Source organism: Orcinus orca, chromosome 7 (genome assembly GCF_937001465.1).
Source record: "Orcinus orca chromosome 7, mOrcOrc1.1, whole genome shotgun sequence".
NCBI lineage: Eukaryota > Metazoa > Chordata > Mammalia > Artiodactyla > Delphinidae > Orcinus > Orcinus orca.
The window spans coordinates 52,909,018-52,930,521 of NC_064565.1; the positions used below are offsets into that span (position 1 = coordinate 52,909,018).

The following is a 21,504-nucleotide window of genomic DNA, read 5'->3' on the forward strand; positions in this document are numbered from 1 at the left end:
TTCCTGACCTCTGGCCCAAAGCATGACAGATTAAGGTCTTTCACCACTCTTGCTTTACTAAGACCAGGCTGTTTGGTGTCATCACATTGTGAAGAAGGCACTTCTTTCCTGCACCACCAGTTCATGCTTGGGAATCTCAGTTTCACAAATGAAATAGCACACAAGAACTTGGCTCCGCTTGGGTATGCTGTCCTGCATAAACGCATGTGAACCTGGCAAGTTACCTGCAGTGATGGATAGTGGCCAATGAGGGCAGCAAAGAGCAGCATCCCAGTAGCAAGTGGACCACAAGGATTTCTGGCTGAGACAATTAACACCCAAGAGGGGGGCAGAGTAACAGCAGAAACCTGGGAGAATTACGTGTGTCAGGCAGAGAGGAGAGCGCTGAGAGATACAGAATAGAGAAGGAATTATGAATAAGAGGCTGTACACACATAAAAGAAATGCCAGATAGAGTTTGGAACTTAATGTGAACAATCTGATAGACAAGAACTCAAGTAGGAATCAAAATCTGAGACTGCTTATGGAGTTGTAGAGAGAGAAGCAAGATGTGGCATAATGTGACCAGCAGACAGTTCTGTCTGCTGGATTCCCAGCTTTTTCAAAACTCGTGTCAGTTTTTGTATTTGGAGATTATTTAAATCCCTATTTTTTAAGATTGACTGTTTTATACTTGTCCACAGCATTAATAAAAAACCTATCTAATAAAGTCAGTGAATAATAATTGTAGCTGATACATAGAGTATTTATTGTGTGCCAGGCAATATTCTAAGTATTTTCAACACATCATGTTAAGGAATAAAGGCAGTTAGGTGTTTAGAGTTATTCTTTGTTTTTATTAGTACTTAAGCTAAGTTTTGAAAGCTCAGCAATGGATATTGTTGGTTTCCTATTCAGCATTCCTCCTTCTTAAGAAAACCCTATTTTCCCCATTTTTATTTTAACTAAAAAAATTTTTTTTAGTTATTCATCCTTCTTCCTACAGCTTGTGGATCAGTTTACCCTCAAGCCCAGAAGTGAGCCATGGTTCATTTTGTGTACAGTAATTTTTACCCATGCTCAAGAGTCCTGATTGACATACAATTCCAGCCAATGAGAATGAAGAGAATAATTTTAAAGTCCCACTTAACTCTTCCATGAGGGGTCTGAGGAGTAACTACTTTATAGATGGCACAGCCTGCTTGTAAGGAGTTGGGGTTTGATCCCAGAGCTGTCTGATTGCTACAAACCCAGGCTCTTTCCACTGTAACACTCAATTTCATTCTTAGTCAAATAATGCTCTCCCTCCTCAAAAGATGTATACATACATCCTAATCCCTAGAACCTGTGAATATGTTACCTAATATGGAATAAGGTATATGTTACCTTATCTGCAGATGTGACTAAGTTAAAGATCTTGAGATGGGGAGATTATCCTGGATTATCCAGGTGGGTCCTGCAAGGATCCTTGTAAGAGGATGGCAGCAGGGTCAGAGTAAGAGAAGGAGATGTGATGATGGAAGTATATCAAAGTGATGCTGCCTTGAGCCAAGGAATGCAGTCATCCTCTAGAAGTTGTAGAAGTTTCCACCAGGAGCAGATCCTCACTTAGAGCCTCTAGAAGTAACTTGAGGCTGCCAACACCTTGATTTTAACCTGGTTTGTGGCCCATCCTGGATTTCTGACCTCCAGAATGGTAGGATAATAAATTTGTGCTGTTTTAAGCCATTAAGTTCATGGTACTTTGTTACAACAGCAATAGGAAACTAATATAACACATAAGCATAAGTTTAATATTTGATATATCAGAAATATGATCAAATTTCTCAAGAAAAAAGTAGATGTAAATTTTGAAATTTAATTAACTTACAACTCTTGTTTGTTGTGCCACAGTACGAACATTACAGATTTTTCATCAAGCAAAAATAGAAACCGCTTCTATGGTATTTAGGTAATTTGACTCCTGTGTTAGTTATGCAACCTGTATATCATCTGAATGTTTCTGTTAAGTGTTTACGACTATCTGTGTGTCTTCATTTTGGCTTAAATATCATATGATGTCCTGAATGATTGTCCACTGCTGATGGTAGATGTGCCACCATCATGAAAAATGTTTATGTTGGAAGAAGATGTTGGCTAGTTCAGTCTACCTTGTTTTAAAGTATAAATAGAAATAAGAGAGCTTCTTGAGGAACTGAAGCATTTCACAAAACAGTAACGTAAGTTACCTGCCACAAATGATATTTTTTCCTATGGAAATTATATTGCTCTTTCAAAAGACAGCCATCCTATTATATTGGCTAAGCTTTGTGCAATGGATTTTGGAATCGTTTTCAAGGAGATGGTTACTAAGAGTTGTGTCTGTGACCTTGAATTGATTTAGTTATTGAAAGACCATCAGTTTACTTTGCATAATCTGCCAAAGGCACCCACTTTTCCATGGAAATGGGAATAATCAAAAAGCCTGCATATATCATGGATATTGATTTTTGTAGGACCACAAAAGGAAGGAAGGCCTTCTGTGGAAGGCCTTTTTTAAAGCACTCTACTCCATCTATAGCCACAAGTACAGACCAGAGGTGGCATTTAATTCCAACTCAAGAATCACAGTGAAGTATTGTTTCTGAAGTAAGGTTCACCATTAATCCTCAATTAAGCTTATGCTGTTTGTTGATAAGAACCTCATAGAAGTTGTTATCATGTCTTATACAGGAAGATAACAGCCAATAGAAATCACCAGATTTTCCACCTCCCATCTGTCACTTCCCCATCTATCATAGAAACTGGCCTTGGGTAAATAGAACTGGGAAGGTTTCTCAGACCTCTCTGTAATGGTCATAGTTACCAATAAGGAACCTTTGGGGGCACAAATCCTGCCTCCTTACTAGCTACCTATATAAATTTAGTCAATACAATTTATTTTCTCTAAATATCAATTCCCTATTTTGTAAAATGAGACCAATAGCAGTACCTAACTCATAGGATTGATGTCAGCCTGAGATAATTCACTTATAGAATCTGGTGTTTAAATATTCAAAGAATATTCCTAGTTATTATTTTCTTCACCCAGTTTTGATTGAGAATTTACCTGTCAAACAAAAATGTATTCTGGCTATCGCATGGTCTGTGTTTACTATTTTATTATTTTTATGGCAAGACTTAGTTCTTGTTAGATACTGTAGAACTGGATTAAAGTGAGGGTCTATTAATCTAATTGAGATCGTGAGGCCCTTTCCATCATATAATGCTGTCTTCCTCTTTTGAACTGATTTGAACCACAAGGTGAAAGATGCAGTAATTCTTTGGGGGCCACCAAAATGATGAAGTGGGGATACCTGTTAATTCTATATCTACTTGAAAAACACATAATTCATAAGAGCTTTAACAATGAGGTTAAACTCTTAAGCACCCTGCTGTGCTTAAGCGTTTATATCAGCAAGTGTGGGAAGGAATATGGTATAAGCTGAGGGAAATGCTGCCAAGGAGCCAGGGTGCTCATATTCATTTTGGCTTCCTTAGTGTCCCGTACAGAAACATTTATTTGTAAGCTGTAAGAAGTAAGGTGTAATTAGTTAGGGAATTGTTACTTGTAACTAAGTTCAGTCCTGGAGACAATTAAGCTTCTGCTTGCTCCTAATCGTCCAAAGCACTATAGGTTTACAGAGAAGTGCTCTGATATAATCTATGCCTTTAAGGAGGCTATAAGGAAAAAAAGACAATTCGAACATAAATATACATGTTAAAGAGGAGATGGATGATAAAATGCCAACGCAGTGTTATGCCTTTCGGGAGAATAATCTTGTTTTTTTTTTTTTAAATGTTGGGGGTAGGAGTTTATTAATCAACTTATTTTTGCTGTGTTGGGTCTTTGTTTCTGTGCGAGGGCTTTCTCTAGTTGTGGCAAGCAGGGGCCACTCTTCATCGTGGTACGCGCGCGGGCCTCTCACTATCACAGCCTCTCTTGTTGCGGAGCACAGACTCCAGACGTGCAGGCTCAGTAGTTGTGGCTCACAGGCCTAGTTGCTCCGCGGCATGTGGGATCCTCCCAGACCAGGGCTCAAACCCGTGTCCCCTGCATTAGCAGGCAGATTCTCAACCACTGCACCACCAGGGAAGCTCCAATAATCGTGTATTTTATAGTATACATTAATAGTAGGAAATCCTCATAGGACCACTGAAGGTAGCCCCTTAGAAGCACAGGTTTGAACATCTTGTAATCACTGAGAAATTATGTCTCCGGAGAGCAGACCAACACTGGATATCTGAAGATAGCCTCTCTCTGAAGTGTGCGATTGTCAGGGCTCCTGGAAAAAATGAGAGTTCCTTCCTCTTGTTAGGATGGATCCTCCATTGTCATACAAGGATAATGTAATCAGAACTATCTTGTGTGGTTCTAAAGGGAGAAGTAACCTCCATTCACAGAAGGGTTCTTTCTGGATCCAGGCTTGAGGCCCCAGGAGTGGCTATGCCTGGAAACAGAAGCACCTGTTAGAGGATAGAGCATGATAGAGCAAACACAGAGAATAGTGCCTGCTGCCATGTTCTGGACCCAACTTCTGGGTCAGAACCTACCAAGATCCCAGAAATTCCCTCCGAGGTCCCCACAGGAGACCCTGGTCACTATCCAAGTTAAAAGCTTCCTCCTACTTCTGGGCTGTCAGTGTGTCTTATCCAGGCTCCATCTTATCCTTATCTTATCCTAGTGGTCTCCTTGAGGTTTCCGGGAAGGAACAGTGCATCCCTGGAACACATCTGACAACAGGAGGCAATGTACTCTAACATTTTTGGACTGTCACAGTACCAGGAGATCTTTGGAAACTATGGAGAGGCTAATAGGTCCAGACTTTGTGCTGTCCTGGCTACAAGCTTGAAGGCTTGAGTCAGTTTATTTGGTCACCAACATTTTGGCATGTCCATTATTCAGGTTTCTGGAGAGTGTTCAGCAGTAGAAAAATGACTCAATGGCTTGTGATCTAAGAGAGGAGAGAGACAAATCTGCATAAAGAAATATCACAAATGACAAAAGAAATATAATTCTAAGTGGATATTAAAATAGGATGTTTTGTGTCTGAGCTGAGGTCCCAAAGGCCAACTATACAGTAAGTGCTAAGAATTAGCACTTACTGTATAGTTACCCCCGGTTATTCTGTCTGGAGGTAGAATTACCATGAAGCTAAAGAAGTTTAAGCTTCAGTGTTTCTCAGGTGCATGAGATCCTTCCAAGGCCCTTTATTTAAACACATACTAAAACTTTGTCCTTTTTTTTTCAAGAGGGCTCCTAGAATTGTTTAAGCTTAGGCACTGAAAATTTTGGATCTTCTTCTGGGGACCAGTGGTTTTCACACAGGAGTTTAAGTGTACTTTACCAACACTTTCCAAGAGGTATGCAGCATAGATAGTTTTAAGAGTATCAGTCTCCATATCCTTAGCTTCTATATGTATTATTTTAGTGGATTGATTTACCTAAAAATATGCCTGTGGTCCAAGTGTCATGCTGGTTTTTCTTTTGCATTTTCCCGTTTGCATTCCTCTTTCTCTTACTTTACAAAAGGAACGCATAACTTGTTCTGAATCTTAACATGGTGACTTTTTCCCCCTCTGGGTTTAAAAATATTCAGGTACCAAAGAGATTTCATAAAATATTGCCCTTGGAGAAGATCCTCTAATCCAGACTTTTAAAAAATCATTACCTGACCGCTTCTATTAGGAGTGACACATGACATAAGAAGTGGAATATTTTGACCATGTTGGCAGGTTCCAAAGTTAGATAATTATTTTCATTTAGATTTGTTGCCCCTTCCATCCACTGAATATTGATAAAGAATAGGAAGACTATGAAGAGTCCAATAAGGACAAAACAAAGAAAGGTGGGAGTGAAGTGCCTTATTTCATCCATACAGCAAACTCCTTGACCTGACTATTATCTATCTATCATCTATCTGTTTATCTCTATCAGTCTCCTATTGCTGTTGTTAGCAAATTGCTATAAACTGGGTGGCTAAAAATAATAGAAATTTATACTTTCACAGTTCTGAAGGCAGAAGTCCAAAACTGAGGTGTTGGCAGGGCTTTACTCCCTTCGGAGACTGTAGGAGAGGATCAACTCCTTGTCTCTTTCAGCTTTTTGGTGGCTGTCTGTATTCCTGGGCTTGTGGCGGCCTCACTCTGATCTCTGCCACCATGGTCACATGGCCTCCTTGTCTTGTCTATGTGTATGCCTTATAAGGACAATTGTCATTGGATTTAGGGTCTGCCTGGATAATCAAGGATAATTTTCTCATCTCAAAATCCTTAACTGAATTTCTTCTTGAAAGACCCATTTTCCAAATAAAGTTACAATTACAGATTCCAGAATTTTGATGTGGATATCTTTAAGGGGCTACCATTCAAATCACTGTACTATCTAAGTATCTAATACCTATCTGTCTATTCATCTATATCCATATTTATATCTATTTATCTATCTACCTATCTAACATTATCTTAGAATTAGAATTCAAAAGAGAGATTGTTTTCATGGAGGCACAAAGTAGCACATTTATTTGAAATGAAAAATGAAGTCAGATTTTTTAATAGAAAGTCAGTCTGATTGACTTGAAAATAAGGACTTGCTTTGCCTTTAGGTTTATAATAATTATTTTCCGAAGGGGCAATAAGCCAAATCAATAGGCCCATGGTTTTGATAAAAATGTGTGAAAATATAAAAATCCTATTTCCACCAAAAATATTTTGGGAAAGAGTACTTAAATAAACTGTATTTTTCTTTTTTCTAACTATTTCTGTGTATGTAAGGTTAAACAAGTTGCCTCTAAGTAGAAGAATAATGGGATTACTGTCATTTAATAAATCTTGGTTTACTTACTAGAAATAAGGAAATGAATTACTCCAATGATGGTGTAATCCATCCTTTTTAAAAAGAGATTATTTCCTTTTATTTTATTTTTTGAATAAAATTGAAGCAGGGACTAATCAAATTATTATTAAGAATAGATTTGTTATGATCACCATGAGGCTTTTGGCTTTTAATTTAAGAGTTATAAGAATTGAAAACATTACTATCATAAAAGTCCTTGTGTTACCATCATCTTACTTATGTGGATAGGTTTTCTTATTTTTATATGTATAAAATATAGATAGATTTGATGCTAAATCCTGTGTTATTCCAGCAAAAATAATATTCACCCAGGGATTCATGAATTACCTGAAAATAAAAGCCAAATCTTCTCATTAAAATATTTCTTTCCAACAAAATTGTAATTTTATCTTTGAAAATTATTTATAAAAATTTGTAATGTATCCAAGTTATTCTGATCAATTACATGGTAATAGTAATGGTAATGAGGACTCAATCCAGAATAATTTTTTAAAATACTTAGAAACTTGTGGTCACAAAAGATTTTAATTTTTTTTGACTTATATACATATTTTAGTCCCATAGAGCTATAACAGGGTGATTGCAAAAATAATTTCAAACATAACAATATAATACATTAGGTGAAATTCCTGTGGAGGGAATTGGGATGGGACTTTAAATTCAAAGAGTAAAGAGGGTGATGTAAAATTTCCAACTGTTAGAGAAGAATTTGTTCATGTATTTTATTTTATTTATTTTTAATATATTTATTTGTTTGTTTATTTATGGCTGAATTGGGTCTTCATTGCTGCACACGGGATTTTCTCTAGTTGTGGCAGGCGGGGGCTACTCTTCCTTGCAGTGCATGGGCTTCTCATTGTGGTGGCTTCTCTTGTTTTGGAGCACAGGCTCTAGGTGTGGGGGCTTCAGTAGTTGTGGCTCACGGGCTTCGGTAGTTGTGGCTCGTGGGCTCTAGAGCGCAGGCTCAGTAGTTGTGGCGCACAGGCTTAGTTGCTCTGCGGCATGTGGGATCTTCCTGGACCAGGGATCGAACCCCTGTACCCTGCATTGGCAGGTGGTTTCTTAACCAGCACGCCACCAGGGAAGTCCCTTGTTCGTGTATTTTAAAAGGATAGTGGTGGGTGTCAAGCTGCTGTGATAGATTTCACTGGATACGTTAAAAGAGTAACGAAACAGGTTTTATTCTAATGCCAGTAATTACATTTTTCGTAGCTTTTTAAATATAGGATAAAAATTTAATTATCAACCTAAAAATAGGCATGAAGGGACCTAATTAAAAAACTTAGGGTTACATGAAAGAAAACAAAATGCATTGTTTTAAACCATCTAAACACATCTTTTCCGTGCAAAGAGATTATTAAAATCATTCCTCCCAGTATTAAGCATCATCTGCCTCCAGCCAGGAAAAAGTGGCTGGAGAGAAGTTTAACAGGAGACAGTTGTCTATAGGCTGAGCTCCCATCCCTGTCCCCAGGGGTGAGGGATGGGAGGGGCTTTTTCCTTACCTCATGCAAAGACAGAGTGGCTTCAAAGAGACAGCTCAGTGAGCTAAATATGGGGACCCAGGACCTCATGTCTGAATGGGTTGGGGCAATGTCTAAAACTGTGAGCCTGTAACGGAGCTGCTCTACTTGGTGGCAGAACCTGGTGGGAAGGCTGAGTTGGGAGTGAGCCACACTTCCAAGAACAATGAGACATGTTTTTTGGGCACTTGATACAAACTTTGGTTTTAATCACTCCCACCACAATGATAGACCCAAAAGGCCGGGGATTTCTGCCTTTTTGGTTTCATTTTGGTATTCCTGACACTTGGAACAGGGCTTTGCACATAGTGGTTGCTCTATAAATAGGATGAATAAATTAACGGAATCCTAACCCTTTCTAAGCATCAGTCTACCTGTTCAGCGCGCTCTTTGGGAACCAGGTCAACCCCAAATCTTCCCAGCCTCCTCCTGCTGAATGTCCCCAGGTCTCCAGGGGTGAAGTTTCCTTCAGTCAGAAATCCTGGAGCCCTGATTCTCAGCACTGGTCTTTTGGCCATCAGTACCTCTGGCCTGAGGCTGCCAAAAATCCTGTGCTGGCTCTCTCCATTGGAATTCTGCCTCCACCCGCTTCCTGAGCCCAAGTGTCCACTCTACAGGTGCCGCTCGGTCCTGAAAAGGAAGAGGTACTTGGTTTGAAATTAGGAAGAGGGGCAGCACCACCCTAGACCATCAGATTTTTTACAAGAGTAGCTGGATAAAGTTATGATTATGGTGATTTTTGCTACTTTTTAAAGAGAGGGATTGAACAAATTTGTTTAAGCATAATTTTAAAAAATCATTTGTTGTTGGTGGATGTGTGTGGTTGGAAACATTTATAGGGAAAAATATGGCTTCAGAAAAGAAAATTAGAGAAGCATAAGTGTGTCAGATACATTAACGGTCTAATTGAAAAAAGCATAGCATGTGTAGAAATGTTCCTATAAACACCTCAACGTTGTGTGTTTCCTGCATTTTCTTTCTTTAATGTCTATCCATTGGTGCGATCATGCAGTACATATGGATTGAGTTTCTATGGAGTGGGAGGGGTAGAGCACCTTTGTTAAGAGTGGGGCTGCAGAGTCAGGTGGCCAAGTTCAACCTCTGCTTCTGCTGCTGATTGGCTATGTTACCTTGGGCAAGTTGCTTAAGTCCTCTTGGCCTCAGTTTTCCCATCCATAACATCAGGATGATGATAATATCTGCATAATGGGGTTATTGCGAGGATTAAATTATATAATACTCATAATGCACTTAGAGTCATGCTGATTCATACTGATAGCCTAATTATTATGTTAATTGGGCACACAGCTCTAATATTATACTATTATCAACAGCTATATGTCAACTTAAAGGCTAATACTTATGTAGAAATTTTGCACAGTCTTAACAGCATGGTGATTTCATTAAAAATAGTATTAATTTTTTAAAAATTCATTTATTCTTACAGACCTGTGAATTCAGAATGCTTAGCTTTTTAAATATTATTCATATTTAGTATGTTTGAGAGTAAAATATATGCATTATACATTTTATGCAAAACAGGAAGTGGTTAAATCTAGAAGTTTTGTCCAAAAGGGCAGTGTTTTAGTACATTCTAATTGGATGGAAAAGATAGTAATGTGACTTTATGATAAACATTATTAATGCATATATTTGATGCTTTTTTATTCAATTGAAGTAATTAAATATTTTTGAGTTTAATGAAGAATAGCCCATTTTGTCCAAGGCAGTACTGCTTATTTTATTTATTTTATTGTCTTAAAGATAATATTTTGGTACTTTTGTAATTCATATAAAGCAAAAAGAATGATGCTTTGGGACTTCCCTTGCGATCCAGTGGTTGAGACTCTGCACTTCCACTGCAGGGGGCACAAGGGGTACGGGTTCGATCCCTGGTTGGGGAATTAACATCCCACATGCCATGTGGCACAGCCCAAAAAAAAAGAAAGTGATGCTTTGTGAAATTGAGACTTTTAATGGAATAATGAATAACGAATAGCCCTTCTGGTGACAGTTTGGGTAGCAATGGTAGAAATCCTTCTACTAGGAGAAGTCTTAAGGACCTAGAATAGTACATACTGAGGCTTGACCAGTTTGGGGTGAAAAGGAGGGTAAGGAGAAAGGTAGATGATTACAAAATCTGCCCCAGAAGTGAGGCATCCCCATATTACAAGTTCAGCTTTGGGGACCAGATCTCTGACTTGTCTGCCCAACTTTTCAGTTGGTTTTCTGTGTTCAAACCAATGGCTCCTCCTGTGTCTCAGTAAACACAACTTCTTGTACCCTCACTAGACTCTTCTAGCTGCCTGCTACTCTCTATCATTTTAGAGCCATCTCTCAGTGAGGCAGCCAATGCGGATGAATCTAATAGTTTTCCTGGAAAATGCAAAAGAGTTATGTACTTCATCTGTTAAGACTCAGAAACCTAACAGGTGCCTTCCAATACCAAGAAAAAGACTTGAAAAAACCCATAAAACTGGCATTGCTGTGACACAGGGAAATTGAATTGTTTGGTTGAATTTCATGTTTCACCTGCTGTTTTCAAAACTTTGCTTTCCAAACCCCTGATCTTTGATTTGTTGGAAAGTTATCTAGAAATTTCCATTTTATAATAGAGAAAAGTTTTTCTTCTCTGCTTACTTTTGTGACAAAACTTACTAATCCCTTCATCAGTCTTTCTTGAGTTTTCTGGTTGCAATTTTCATTGTCTAAAGGGCAGGCAGCCTTCTGAAACTGCTTCTTGTAGTGGATTCTGCACTTCCCTGGCTTCCCTGTGTAGTCCGTTAGAATCTCTTGTCTAAGAGGATCCCAGCTTTGCATCCAAAGGCAGATAAGCTCAGCTCAGCTCAGCCCAACACAGTGACACCCATCATGAAAAGGACCAATCAAAGCACTGAGAGCAGGACTTCTCAAATGGAAATTGGGTATGCCTTAAAAACAGGAAGCATTCTGTTAACTCTCCTCTCCCTTCCTTCTAGACCAGACTTCACACACACACACACACACACACACACACACACACACACACACACCTCCCCAAATATATTTTTGCTTTCATTACTACAGTTGAAAAGAATTGCTGTGTCAGTGTTTTGATGCATCCAGGGACTGAATGTAAACAACATGGTACAACTCTAGAAACTGCCATCATAAAATATTTTAAGAGGCAGAATAGAGTAAAATAAAATAAAAATGCCTTTTTATGTGATATCTCAGAGTAATTCAGGATTTATGGTACCTTAACCTTTAGAATCCAAAATATTAAGCTATGTTTCTTAGAGATAATAACTCGGTTGTCCCTCACTTATGTGTCTTAGATAAAAGCCTACTGCCACAGAATCCATGAATGCTCAAATACCCTTGCGGGCCTTTAGTAGTAAATCTTATGGAATAGCTTATGGCCAATGTAATGGCCCACAGTAGCCTGCGAATATCATGAATTCTAATAATACTTACATCAGTAGAAACATGAAGTAATGTCTCCATTGTAATTAAATGATGTATTTAGAGCAGTGGACTAAATGGTCCCCTAGTGTGTTGGTGATATATTCTAATAGTCTTCTCTTTACAGCCCCACATGGTAATATTCATGCTTTATTCTGGAGGGCTTTGCTTCTGACTGAACATTTGAATTGCAACATTAAGTGGTAAAGTGGATTACAGAAAGACCCCATGAGTATGGATCCTGATCAAGAAACTAAATGCTTAAAAAAATAAAATGTTACTATTTAAATAGAGTGATTACAAAAACATTTTTATGTGGAGGAATTTCAGACATCTTTGTCGACTCCCCTCCCTCCTTATTCTACATCCCAGAAGCAGAACATATTTGCCACAATTAAAAATTTAGTAGGATGAAACATCGGAACTTAAATCACTGTAATTTCTACTGCGTTTATTGAATTTAATTTGGGCTGTTTGAGGTACAAATTAGTTTTGATAATAATTACATTATTCCATTTTTTAAACATGTTCATTTTGAAGATTATAGCCAAATACAGAGCATATTCGTAGGAAGAGGATACTTTTACCAGTGCTGAAAAGAAATTATCTAGCAGTTGATTAGTTAAAAGTGTCACATTGTGAATTTTCATTCTTTATTTTTCCCTCCAACCAGTCACTAAAGCAGTAGCTTGAGGCATTAAGAGCCTAGGGCAAAGCTGAGGGCGTTTCAGTCTATCTAGTCTAGCAGTTCAGGATAAGTCAAAGAATAGTCTATCCTTGTATTTGATAATTGAATTAGACAGTGTGCCTATATATTACATAAAATTATACTAGAAAAAACAGTTATATATTTATTTGATAAACTTAAATATTGTAAGATATTTTCTATTATCCATTGAATATTATATTTCTTAGAGTTTTTAAACACATTTTCTAGGAACAAGGAAAATTCTCCACCCCCGTTGATAATTCCTACTGCGTATGTGTTCAAGGAATGTGGATTTCTAATGATGAAGCACTAAGTTTATGTACAGCTGCCTTTTCTACTTGACTAAGTTAATATTGACGTGTGGGTTTGCATGGTGTGTGTGTGTGTGTGTGTGTGTGTGTGTGTGTGTGTGTGCGTGCGGCATGTGTGGTATGTATTTCAGTGTGCATTTGTCTACTGCGGGCATTACAGATTTAAATTCACTGAGCACTTGTAAAACTCCATGCATGTCACTGAAATTACATATGTGATGGCATTTGTTGCTCAGTTGTTTTATGTTTAAAAGTGATTTGGCTTGCCTTATTTCCTAAATTTGCCTTCACTGTATATTGAAAATTGGCTTCTGTTGCACAAATCCAGGAGTTTAAACAAAATCCCATTGTTTTCACCACAGAACTTTGCTCTAGTGGGGATAATTGGTCATTCGGGGTAAGTTTACATTAACTCCCCTTTTATTTTGTATTGCTTTAAAAAATACATTTTTTTTATGCTCTCAAAATTTTGCGGAAAGTCAAAGAGCTGTCCATTTATGTAGTGGTAAAAACTTACTCCTCTAGAAGAAAAGCAAAGCAAATGCATAGGAACTTGTAGACACTGCTCAAATACAGCACTCTAGCTAAATGAAGAGCTCTTTATTTGACCAGTTTAGACATGGCTTTGGTTGGCAAGCTAATTCTTTTAGCACCACCCTTGAAAATCATGCTAATGAGCCTCTTCACTTCATCAAGTAGGATTGTGGACCTTTTTGTCTGCATCATTAAGGCCCCAAATTGCCCCATTAGCAAGGCCTCAAATTGCCCCTCAGGGTCAATATTTAATGCAGGTGAACTTAGGTTAACTACCCTCAGAACCCTCTGGACAACAAACAATGTGGAGTACCTGTTACAGGGAAATTCATTTTCTCCCCGAGTTTCCGTTGTGAAACACCATTTTCCATATTCGACTTATATTTTAAATTTATTTTGGGAAAAAAGTCACATTAGGTTTATTTTCTGCTGCTGATTCCAGAAGAGTGAGTTTTGAAATGGAAGACAGAAATTCTTCCATCAGGCACACCCACCAGCGTGCTTTAATTTTTCCATCTGTAAAGTGGGGACGATTATACTTTTTCCCAAGTACCTTCTGAGGACGATGCTGCCTTTAAACAAAGATACAAGAACCCATAGAAAATAACAAGAGTAATATCAAGAGTTAGCAAGGACTTAACAGAATTTTGTTCTGCAAGATTTTAACAGTTTAATGGCTTACCTTATTAATTACTGAGCTAAAAATACATGTAAAGTTACAACTTTAAGTAGTAATTGCAATGTGTGCAAATTTAAAATTCAGAATAGGAATCTGTGCTATTAACACTGAGATAATTCGTAGGACCAGAGTGTTGCACACATTTAAAAACATAAATGTAAAATTTTTCTTACTCGTTAAAATTTGAAGTAGGAGGGAAAGGCAAAATGATTCTTCTTGTATCTCTATTGTCCATTTGGCTCACTGCAAACTGGTTAATACTCAAGTGCTGCTAGTTATCTCTGGAGACTCTCAGTGTTTGGGGGGAATAGCAATTATCTCCCTGAGCATGCTCAGCAGGATCTACTGGTGATGTCCAGACATGAAACCTTTCATGTGTAGCAACTGAAAGATGAGAGCCATGGTTACAGTTTCCAGCAAGTATGTGAAACAGAAGCCTCGAGATTATATTCCACATCTAAGTAGAGATAGCGTTGATGTCTCCTGTGTTCAGGTTAATTTCCATGCATTTAGGGCTCCTGAAAATCCTCATCACCTCTGTGGCTGGTACCTGCAAAGTCAGTTTTGCTGCTGAATGGGGCCCCAATTAAGAAGTGCTTGCTGGTGTCCTTCCAGCAATATCTTGTGAGTTTGAACAATTTTAGTGAAATAAATGTAGCAAGGAAAAATGAATTCTCTTTAGCCTCTATTCAGCCAAAATTAGCCTCCGTGGATTCTGGCTCACAAAAGCACCACGGGCCTCTGGCTGTGCTCTGTAGCTGTGAAATAGAATCAAGATTCCATTAGGCATCCCAAGCTGCCTCCTTCTCCAGGGCAGACAATAAAAATGACAACAGGGGATTGTCCCTCAGCTAGTCTAACAAGGGGGTGGGTTCTTTTCTAAATGACTAGATGTCTGTTTAGCTGAGGGATAAATTTAAAAGGGCCATGGGACAAAGTTTTTTCAATTCTTTGGCTCACATGTTTGTTTCTTAGGTCATCTTCAGAAAGACCTTGAATTCTACCTCTGTTGGTACTTAGAGGCCATAGATTTTTTCCCCCTTCTTAACAATTTGTGTGCTGAGACAAAACTAAGTGACCATACATAGTCCAGATAGTAGCATTATTCTGTGAGAGATATCAGAAGTTTCAGAAATTGCACGATTTGTTGGTTTGCCAAATTTTTTTTTCTCTCACATGAGGGATAGAGACGCTTCTTTAACCTAGACAAATTCTAGATTGGAGACAGATTTTCTAATTTCAGAATTTATGTATGAATAAGAATACCTAATGGATGAATTTATCTGGACAGCCTTGTGCTCATGTGAACATGGAAGAAAGGGGCTTTATAACATTGGCTTTGTAATACCGTTGTATGTTCCTGTGGTCCTCATGGGGTCAGACCTTCAGGCTGTCTACATTGGAGGGGCCCCCAATATGTTATGACCTTGCAAAAATTCCTTTTGCCATGAACTCCCAATCAATTTCTCAGTTTCTTTCCTGTATCAAAAGTGCAAAAGTCTAAGAACATTTTCTTCCCCTATCCAAGGATAAATCTGATATAACTTATTCAGACCTCACATAAATTTGATTGAACATTCTTTCTCTTTCTAATTGGCCCAGTAAATACAGTTTTGTATTTCCCTTGACAGGTGCCATAGAATGAAATTTAATATAGCTTGTCAATGAGTATCAGAAAGTTAAAGAGTTCATCAACCATTCATAGTAATTGTACTGTAGTCATATAGAGTTAGAAATGTATATTTCATGGCCACTTCTCCTTTGCTTCAATCAAAATTACTGACAGGAAGTAATATTATATAATCCATGGTGTCAATTACTAATGGTAGTGGCAAGTAAATCATCATGTTTTCATTATCGAATTGCTAATACTTAGAAGTTGTAATATTCCATATATAAAGTCTTTAATAAGCAATTATTTATGTGCTCACTTTACTGGATGTTGCTGAACCAAGGCATTTCTTCAACACTAAGTGGAAATTCTATTCGGTAATTCTTTCTGTAAAGTCATTCATTGATATTATAGTTCTTAAAGTTGCTTAAAAGAATATCTTACATATTTGTTGTGGCATTTTAACAAAAACTTGAAATAAATGGCAATGAAAATATTAAAATATGAATTGCAACTTGTAAAATATCATAACTGATCCTAAGTTAAAAAAAACAACTAGGGCTTCCCTGATGGCGCAGTGGTTGAGAGTCCACCTGCCGATGCAGGGGACACGGGTTCGTGCCCCGGTCCGGGAAGATCCCACATGCCGCGGAGCGGCTGGGCCCGTGAGCCATGGCCGCTGAGCCTGCGCATCCGGAGCCTGTGCCCCGCAACGGGAGAGGCCACAACAGTGAGAGGCCCGTGTACCGCAAATAAATAAATAAATAAATAACCCAACTAGATTTATCTTGGCTTTGGACATTGTAGCTGAGATCTGAATCTTATGAATTCATGGTCAGAATACCTGAGTTCTAAAATTGGCTTTGCCATTTATAGCTTATTGTATGGCCTCAGGAAATATTCTGAAAATCTTTGAGACTTAATACCCTTATCTGTAAAATGAACATATTTTACTATCAAATATTTTATCATCATGTTGTGAATTAACATATTTTGTTAAAGATCATTATACTAAAAAGGGCAGACTAATCAAATCATCAACTTACTAACATCTGAGCTTTCAGAGATGATGTAAAGAGTGGGTTAATTGTAAGTGTTCAAACAATTGTTAAGTACAGCTCCTAAGCACATACAGTTGTTACCTTTCTTTTGGATATTTGGTCTGATAAGGGTCCTTTTTTTTTTAGAGTGGCTGTATCTTTTTGACGCAAAATGAATTTGAACATTTTTAGGGTGCATAAGATCAACAGATTTTTTTTTTTGCAATGCTTTACAAGGTTATTCTGAAGTTAAAGTAAAAGGAAAGATAAAATATTTATTGTTTCTTTATTTAATAGTTTGTGTTTTTTATTGTATGGCTCCTACAAAAGTCAGGACTCCTTTACATTTGACTATTAAAAGTTCTGACAGTTATAAAAATTTGCCAAGAAATCTTTAAATGTTTCTGTAAATGTGACTGTTCTGTAGTTATTGTGCAAGATTTTATGAAACAAGAGACATTGAGGTTTAGGTGCACAATACTAAGTCCTATATTTTAAATATGTATACATGTACAGTGATATTTCAGATTGGTTGCTGCTGCTCACGTCACCTGTGATTGGGCTAAGTCTTCACCTTACTCCATGAGAAGTTCATTCGGAATGACTAAGAAACAACTCTGTCACAATCCTTAGTGATTTCGGGTTTCTCTGAACTTACCAGATTACCTTAAGTATTTTCACTGCTTTCAAAGTTTCAATACAAGTATCCTCTTTTTAGTCACCATGGGCCAGCTGAGCACTGAATCTGGAATTAGGCAAAGGCATTTGCATTTGGGATTTCTTGGGGTAAAAATGAAGAAAGTTGCTCCACACCAGATGGAGCAGTAGAGTGAACTTTACTATTTGAAACCAGAGATGAGATAAGGGGCTTCCATTTGTAGGAAAAAAAAATTGAAATAAAGAAAATGTATACTTTCAATAATTATGCGGTCCTGGTTTCTGTTTTTAGCCAGCTGCAGGCTCAGGGAGACAGGAGAACAGGAGAACACAGAGCCACATAAATGGGATCTTAACTAGCTACCCGTTGGTTCTGTAACTGGATCCACAATATTGGCAAGACCACCATGGGACAGGAACACCCAAATGCATCTATAAGATTTGGTTCTGGTCAGGGGACTAAATGGAGACAGATATAAAAAGCTGGACAACTAGGTTGAACAGAGTGAAAGAGGAGAACAAAGGAGAATAAAGAAAAAAAAAGTAGATTAAAAAAAATCACACTCAGAATAAACTCACAGACAAGAATTCCAAACTCATGAATAGAATGATGACAGTCAGAGAGAGAGAGGGAGACTGATGGAGAGAGACAGAGAGATAGAGAGAACCATAGGAGAATAAGTAAGAAATTAACACACATACAAAAATTATTCAAATTGAGTCCAAATATTAAAATTCTAAACAAATGACTAAATCAAGTAGTAAGAAAGGCAGGCAACGAATTTAACAATTGGGGCATAAATTAACTCCAGATTAAATTAATTGTAAGGGATGTTGAGATAGAGATTTTGGGGTCAGCATTTTGGTTTTGTTCAAAACGTCCATAAGACATTTGGTCCATGTCAAAAGGTTCCTGATATTTGGTCCTGTTCAAAACCATTTGGCATGAACCAAATATGCTCATGGACATTTTGGATAGGACCAAATTTCAAGGACCTCCCCGCATGGACCAAATATCTTACGGACCAGCTGTCCTATGGTCATTTTGGACAGGACTAAACATCCTGCAAGGGATTTTAAAATAAGCAGGCTTAGGATAGTTGAAGTTATAGATAGGGTTAGTAATAGTTCCAACCTCACAGGGTTGGGAGGCTTGAGTGAAATTGTTTCTGACACATAATGTGTGTTCAATTAATGTTAGATGTTCTTATTATTACAAATCTTCTAAAACACTTGGTTCATGGTATTCAGCCAATATTTCTTCTCTATTCCTTTCTGTGGAATTTTAACATTCATTTGAACCTGGCTGCTAATCTTTATGTTCCCCCTTTAGACTTAAACTTATTATAATTTCAACAGAGTAGAGAGCACTTTCATGACTTGGAACCACCTTCTTTCCTATTACATAGGATCAAGAGAAAGTGGGCAATATCTAGAGCTCAAGTAAGGAGAACAACAAACAACAACACTACAACTCTAACAAAATGCTTGTGTTCCTTCTGCTTTGGAGTATCTGATAAAGAGTTTAAAACATCTCATCAGTGTTCAGATTAACTTGGAAACCTTCACATAGGAGGTGGTATGGGAGCAGTTCTTTGAAGGACGTAGTAGAAAAAAGGAAAGAAAACCATTCTGAATTAGAGAGACATGTGTGAATAAGGACCAGTAAAGGAAATAGGTAGGGCAGTGAGAAATTTCATAGTTTAAATAGAGTCTAGAACCAGAAGACTAGAAGGTTGCAGAAGATCATAAGACCTCCTAATGGTCAAGCTTGATGGGAACTTTTAGATTAAAGAGTCCAGTGATTTCCAAAAGTTAAGTTCAGAACTAGCTATTCAAATAAAACTTTAAAAGTAATCAGAGCCTTACTGCTCTGATTAATGAAAACCCTGGCCAACTGACAGTTCTCCCTCATGACTCAGCAGTATCCCACAAAGCACCTGCAAAAAAGCCCTAGGGTTTAGGGTAGCACAATTTTATTAAAATCTTAGTTTTAATAGTTCCAAGGCTACTATTGGTACCTTTTTGCAAGTTAGAAGAAAGCGTTCTCATTAGGTGGATGTGGCCCTAAAGATGCATGGCTTGGCAAGACGGCAGCACCTTAAAGAATTAGCAAAAGATGCTCATATTTCTGGGTGGCATCTCTACCTTTTATGTCCAAACTCTAGCCACGCTTCACATACAGCAACCCTTTGGCTATTTCTCTGGCTCTAGGGTATACTCATCCACAGCATAGTCTGCCTTCGGACAGCTGACCTGGGGAAAAGGATAACTGTGGTCACAAGTCTGTATAGGCAGGAAATTCTGAGGTCCTGAGTATGGTTTTGTCTGGGAGAGAGCAGGCCTGAGTGGCCACATCTTTTTGGCCCTGAAGACTCTCCTCAATGTAGAGAATCAGAGTGGGGCTCTTGAAATCATTAGGCCAAAGGCAGAAGCCCCTGTGCCTCCATCTAAAGATGGCACGTGCATTGAATAGTACCACCTATGGGTTGACCAGTCATGAGAAGTGAGCAGATAATGGAATGTGAAGACGGAGAGGGTGCTGTCGACATGAGCACCTCATAGGAGCTGGACCTCTGCACTGTGTGGGCAGCCAGGCTGTGGCAGAAAGCAGCAGGGGATTAATAACTGGAACTTAGTCTCTTCCCCTTCTGACATCTCCTGTCGCTGTTCTCCATTGGCCAAACCCAGCCAGAAGCCAGAGGACAAGGGAAAAATTTGATGTAGTCAATAAAGGTCAGCATCTGGGACAAAGGACAGGATAGAGAGGCTGGATAAAGAACCTGGAGGGGAAACAGAAGACACCCAGCAGGCCTTCCCAATAGAGAAATAATCCAGTTTACGGAGTGTTTCTTCACCAGTGTGTAGGATGACTGAAGACTGAAGAGCCTGCAGGTAGAAATGTCCTCTCAGAGGCTATGGCAAAGTAACAAAAAATTATTAGTTATGTAGCATAACCAGTTTATCTTCCCATATGTTACCTATTGATTCTTCACAATAATATAACCATGTGATGAAAAATAATAAATATTATAATACTGTAAGACCTGTTTTTAAAAATGAGGAAAATCAATAGTCAAAGATTTAAGTGACTTGTCTAAGACCATTCTGCCTTTCTGACTCCTTGCTTGTTTCTCTGAGCAATGCTGTAGTCGGTTGTATCCTGGGCATTGGTTGTGGGGAGTGTCAGAGAATCTAAGATGGGATGGCTGAATAGGAGACTTTACAAGATACAGTGATTCTTAGCTTTCTGTTATCTTCAGCAAACCTGAGGGCTGAGAGAGGAGTGGTGTGGTAAAAAGCATTATCAAGATATTCTCTAGCCATTTAAATAGTAGAGATTATTCAAATTCTAAATATTCTATTATGCTACTCTGAAATCACAAATTAAAATTTTAATTAAAAATTTAAATTAAAACCTCACATGAGATTTTAAAAATATTTTCTTTTTAGAAGATTTAACAAGATGACTTTCCTAATTATAATATTTTATTAAAAATTTGGTCCTACTAAAAAGTCAAAGAACTGTATAATACGTAAGGAATGGCAAGTCTCAGGTCATGAATATATGGAAAGTAGTTCTTAAACAGTATCACTGTTACAGAAGAGGATAATAAATATTCTGGGGGTGGGAGCAATTTTTACAAGTGTTCTGTAAGTCACATAGGATTGGAAGTGTTACATGGTAGTTCATCAAAGCCTCTGAAAAGTCCTGCAGTGGTGAAACTAATACAACTTGCTTAACCTGTAGAAGAGACCACTAAAAGATTGACCACTATCAAGATAGAGAAGCCAGTTAGAACTCAGCTCTCTTTCAAGCCTTTGTTTGATATATATTCATCTCCTTACTATTTTGATGGTTTAAACTGGAGAAACAGTGACTTACTTTGAAGTGTTTTTTAGAGGTCATAATGTCTTCTTAACCCTGCTGATATAAAATGTTATGTTTCAGGAATATGATGCTGAAAGTCTTTAGTGAGTTAATTTTCTCAGAAGGAGTAATGGAAAGTTTTGTCTTCCAAGATGTCAGAGGACCATAAAAGCTTCAATATCACACTTTGATTTCATTGATAGAAAACTTGTTCAAATTCAGCAATTGTATGAAAAAATTTTCCTTCATCTAAAGTGCAGTCCTCTATAAG

At 37.9% G+C, this 21,504-nt stretch overlaps 1 pseudogene; it reads right to left on the reverse strand.

Moving 5' to 3' along the window:
• LOC101273920 (GTP-binding protein Di-Ras3-like) overlaps window positions 1-8,894 on the reverse strand; it is a 36,875-nt pseudogene extending 27,981 nt beyond the window's left edge.
• Between the last annotated feature and the right edge of the window lie 12,610 nt (window positions 8,895-21,504).